A 5,601-nucleotide genomic window follows, 5' to 3' on the forward strand; every position below is an offset into this window, starting at 1 on the left:
ATTCATTCATAAATGTGGACACTAATTATTGTTAAAATTCCAATTCTCTTGACCCTCCATTCCCAAACCTGAAGCCCCATGTCCTGAGCAGGAAAGACCAGGAAAAGTGTTGGCTTAAGGTACAACTCCCGATTGAGGAAATGTAAGACAACTCAATGTCATATTTGGAGTTACTGACATGAATAGAAGCATATACAAGCAATCTATCAAATGTATTTTATAAAGCCCCTTTTACATCAGCAGTTGTCACAACGTGCTTATACAGATTCCCAGCCTAAAACCCCAAAGAGCAAGTAGTGCAGATGTAGAAGCACAGTGGCTAGGAAAATACTTATTTTCCACCATAATTTGCAAATAAATTCATTAAAAATCCTACAATGTGATCTTCTGGATTTTTTTCTTCTAATTTTGTCTGTCATAGTTTAAGTGTACCTATGATGAAAATTACAGGCCTTTCTCAACTTTTTAAGTGGGAGAACTTGCACAATTGGTGGCTGACTAAATACTTTTTTGCCCCACTGTATACACACACTCCCACYCTTGGGGCTCTATTCAATCACYCCTGTTTTAGCCGACATCCACATAGTGGTTGTTTTGGCGGTGTCTGAGATGGAACTGTGTTAGAGCTGTCAAATTCACAAGCAYCTCCTGGCATTATACCTAAAGCGGACATTGCCATTGGCCGCATGGAGTTGCATTAACAGAAATCTCATGCAGCCCTGTTTACAGGTTAGAACACTGGAGTTTGAGATGTAATCTACACCTCGATTAGGCTGATATAAATCCTCATTATTTAGTTSAATGATTTTGAATTTGAGCGGCAATATTTCTTTATAACCTACACTTTCTCATTCTGAACTTGTTCCGAGTTGGACGGCTGTAGTTTTGTGACAATGGTCAAGAGCTGTTGCTTACTGATTTGACAGATCCAACGCAGTTACACCTCACACACCGCCAAAACATCAGCTATGCGGGTGTCGACTATCGCCGGTTAACACTTGATCTGATTGAATCTAGGCCTTACACTCAGTCTATTTAGTTGTATGATTGTCAGTTAAGAAAATTGTGCCTCTCTCTTTTAGATCTACCACCCCCAGCAGTTCAGCTGCAGTCAACTGCTGTGGTATTTAATTTACCAGCTGCACCAGTTCCTACTACACTGGCCATGAAGGGAGAAACTTTTGAGGATACCCAGATGGATACAGGTACTTCAGAATTATATTGCATATGCACAGACATGGTGAGCTGATTATTTACTGTCACTATGTGCATCTTTCTTTCAGATCMTCCATGCCTGACAGCCTCACCCAGAAGTGCATACACTGGGCCTAGCAAGACTGACAAAGCAAAATAAAACATGCACTCACACACATTATCCACAATGTAAACAAGTTGTAATTACTTGTTTTCTCCATTTTATTTTAGGATTGGAGATAACTACTCCTTCATAGCCATTCTCAATATCTACATAAGTACTCTAAATATCTATCAAATCAAAGTGTGATAGATAATATTGTAAAAGACTATGGCTTAATGTTTACAGTTTGAGGAAATTCTGTGTGTTGAAAAACATGTCTTACTCTCACACACAAGACCCAATGTAAACAAGTTATTACAATTTATATACTACATTTTATTTGAGGAAAATATCTGAAATAAAGTACATTCACTGTTAAAGCAATGCCTTTGGTTTATTGGATAATTCTCTGAATACAATGTGTGACCAGAAGGAAGTTGGCAGACCTGCAACCCTTGGACTGTGTAGGTTTTGTCATCTGGAGCTGAAAAATAGAGAGATATGGAGGGAGGGGAGGAAAAGTGCAGTTTAAAGGTTTATCATTAACTGACAATTCTATGATGAATACATATTAGAATAATAATACATAAGAGTGACCAATAGTTACTCAAATTCAAAATCATTCAACTAAATAATGAGGATTTCTATCAGCCTAATCGAGGTGTAGATTACAGCTGTTTCARSGAAATGTACAGCTGTGTATCGTCCACATAGCAGTGAAAGTTAACATTATGTTTTCGAATGAAATCACCAAAAGATAAAATATATTGTGAAAACAATAGTGATCCTAAAATGGAACCTTGAGGAACACAAACCATCCACAGAGACATCTTTCCGACAGATAAGATCTAAACCAGGCCAGAACTTGTCCATGTAGACCAATTTGGGTTTCCAATCTCTCCAAAAGAATGTGGTGATCGATGGTGTCAAAAGCAGCACTAAGGTCTAGGAGCACGAGGACAGATGGTCTGACACCTTGGTCTGACGCCATTAAAATATAATTTCACCATCTTCACGAGTGCAGTCTTAGTGCTATGATGGGGTCTAAAACCAGACTGAAGCGTTTCYTATACATTGTTTGTCTTCAGGAAGGTAGTGACAGCTGCGCAACAGCTTTTTCTAACATTTTTGAGAGGAATGGGAGATTCTATATAGGCCGGTAGTTTTTTAGAGTTTCTGGGTCAAGGTTTTATTTTTTCAAGAGAGGCTTTATTACTGCCACTTTTAGTGAGTTTGGTACACATCCGGTGGATAGGGAGCTGTTTATTATGTTCAAAATAGGAGGGCCAAGCACAGGAAGCAGCTCTTTCAGTAGTTTAGTTGCAATAGGGTCCAGTATGCAGCTTGAAGGTTTAGAGGCCATTACTATTTTCATGAATGTGTCAAGAGATATAGGATTTTTTWAAACTTGAGTGTATCCTTTGATCCTAGGTCCTGGCAGTGTTGTACTGAGCTTTGGAGAAATACGCAGATTTAAAGAGGAGTCTGTAAATTGCTTTCTAATGATCATGATATTTTCATCAAATAAGTTCATGAATTTATCACTGCTGAAGTGAAAGCCATCCTCTCTTGGGGAATGCTGATTTTTAGTTAGCTTTGCGACAGTATCAAAAATACATTCTCCTCAATCATGTTGGAAAAATAGGATGATCGAGCAGCAGTGAGGACTCTTCGATGTTGCACAGTACTGTCTTTCCAAGCTAGTCGGAAGACTTCCAGTTTGGTGGAGAGGCATTTCCGTTCCAATTTTCTGGAAGCTTGCTTCAGGGCTTGGGTATTTCTGTATACCAGGAAGCTAGTTTCTTATGACAAATGTTTTTGTTTTTAGGGGTGCGACTACATCTAGGGTATTACGCAAGGTTAAATTTAGTTCCTCAGGTGGTTAACTGATTTTTGTACTCCGACGTCCTTGGGTAGGTGGAGGGAGTCTGTATGGGCATCTAGGAATTTTTGGGTTGTCCGAGAATTTATAGCATGGCTTTTGATGATCCTTGGTTGGGGTCTAAGCAGATTATTTGTTGTGATTACAAACATAATAAATTGGTGGTCCGATAGTCCAGGATTATGAGGAAAAACATTAAGATCCACAAAATGTATTCCACGGGACAAAACTAGGTCCAGAGTAAGACTGTGGCAGTGAGTACGTCCTGAGACATGTTGGACAAAATCCACTGAGTCGATGATGGCTCCGAAAGCCTTTTGGAGTGGGTCTGTTCCATGTGAATATTAAAGTCACCAACAATTTGAATATTGTCTGCCATGACTACAAGGTCCGATAGGAATTCAGGGAACTCAGTGAGGAACGCTGTATATGGCCCAGGAGGCCTGTAAACAGTAGCTACAAAAAGTGATTGAGTAGGCTGCATATATTTCATGACTAGAAGCTCAAAAGATGAAAATGCAGTATTTATTTTTTGTAAAATGAAATTTGCTATGCAAATGTTAGCAACTACCCCGTTTATGCGGGATGCGCGGGGGATATGGTCACTAGTGTAACCAGGAGGAAAGGCCTCATTTAACACAGTAAATTCATCAGGCTTAAGCCATGTTTCAGTCAGGCCAATCACATCAAGATTATGATCAGTGATTAGTTCATTGACTATAACTGCCTTGGAAGTGAGGGATCTAACATTAAGTAGCCCTATTTTGAGATGTGAGATATCACAATCTCTTTCAATAATGGTTGATGGAGGTCTTTATTCCAGTGAGATTGCTAAAGCGAACACGGCCATGTTTAGTTTTGCCCAACCTAGATTGAGGCACAGACATGGTCTCAATGGGGATAGCTGAACTGACTACACTGACTGTGCTAGTGACAGACTCCACTAAGCTGGCAGGCTGGCTAACAGCCTGCTGCCTGACCTGCACCCTGTCTCATTGTGGAGCTAGAGGAGTTAGATCGCTGTCTATGTTCATAGATAAGATGAGAGCACCCCTCCAGCTAGGATGGAGTCCGTCACTCCTCAGCAAGTCAGGCTTTGTCCTGTTTGTGGGTGAGTCCTAGAAAGAGAGCCAATTATCTACAAATTCTATCATTTGGGAGAGGCAGAAAACAGTTTTCAACCAGCGATTGATTTGTGAGACTCAATCACTCCCCCTAACTGGGAGGGGGCCAGAGACAATTACTCGATGCCGACACATCTTTCTAGCCGATTTACATGCTGAAGCTACGTTGCGCTTGGTGACCTATGACTGTTTCATCCTAACATCGTTGGTGCTGACGTGGATAACAATATCCCTATACTCTCTACTCTCGCCAGTTTCAGTCTTAGCCAGCACCATCTTCAGATATAGCCTTTAAGTCGATAACCCTGCCCCCTGGTAGACAGTGTATGATTGCCAATTATTATTTTTTACGTCTAATACTGCGGGTAATGGAGTCGCCAATGACTAGGGTTTTCAATTTGTCAGAGCTAATATTGAGAAGCTTTGGCGGCTCAGACCCCGTAACGGGTGGAGGAGAGACCAGAGAAGGCTTGGCCTCTGATTCCAACTCGTTGCTTAATGGAGCGACACCGGTTGAGCATTCCGACAGCATTTCCTTCCAGAAGCCATGAGAAAATTGTCCGGCTGCGGGGATTGTGCGAGGGGATTTAAATGACCATCTGTACTTATTGGTGGCACAGACGCGGATTCATCCTTTCCTGCACTTAAATTACCCGTGCAGCATGGCTATCCACACCATAAGGCGATAATAGTTATCCTGTATATTATGAGTACATCGACTGCAATTAGATGGCATAATGTTAATACTTAGCTTCGCAGGTGGAGGTCCTGTAGAACCATGCCCAGATAAAGTGTCGGAGGTGAAAAAGTTGAACGAAAAAAGTAGAGCGAGGGAAAAATAAAAAAAGTTAAATGGTTATTAAAAATGGGAAAGTAAAAAAACGTAAAGTTGGCAGGTAGCAAAGTAKCGTTAGCAACAAACCGCACATTAGCACCTAAACAAGTCCACAAGTTGTGACCGGAAGTCGAGCATCTTAACAAGGATAACCTTAACCTTATCACTGAGGTGTTCCACACTGGTTGTAAAAGAAGTCCACCTCCAAAAACAAATGGTTACAATAATCATTCCTTGCCATTTGTAGTCTGAACTACAATGCAACTAGTAAAATGTTCTAATCATGTGTTCCGGTAGGATAACATTTTTGAATTAATTGGTAGGGTATGTCACGGATCCCTCTGGAACTTTCATTGCGCACACCTGGRCCCTATTCCCACTGATTGTATTTGTATATATGTGCCCTTTGTTCACCATGGGGCTGTCTATTATTGTTACAATGTCCGTTGGTGCGTGTGAGTAC

General features: G+C 40.8%; 1 long non-coding RNA gene across 5 annotated transcripts in view; it reads left to right on the forward strand.

Annotated features, from left to right (window-relative positions):
• LOC111978785 (uncharacterized) overlaps nt 1-1,677 on the forward strand; it is a 5,121-nt gene extending 3,444 nt beyond the window's left edge. For 3 of the 5 annotated variants that reach the window (XR_002879224.2, XR_002879226.2, XR_002879225.3), the window contains 2 exons: nt 1,083-1,205; nt 1,284-1,677. This is a non-coding gene — a long non-coding RNA (uncharacterized lncRNA). Of the gene's footprint in view, nt 1-13; nt 143-1,082; nt 1,206-1,283 lie in introns of those variants that run through there. The other 2 variants (XR_011481414.1, XR_002879221.2) reach the window with 2 other exon arrangements.
• Nucleotides 1,678-5,601: the final 3,924 nt, after the last annotated feature.

This window comes from Salvelinus sp. IW2-2015, linkage group LG18 (genome assembly GCF_002910315.2).
Source record: "Salvelinus sp. IW2-2015 linkage group LG18, ASM291031v2, whole genome shotgun sequence".
Taxonomy (NCBI): domain Eukaryota; kingdom Metazoa; phylum Chordata; class Actinopteri; order Salmoniformes; family Salmonidae; genus Salvelinus; species Salvelinus sp. IW2-2015.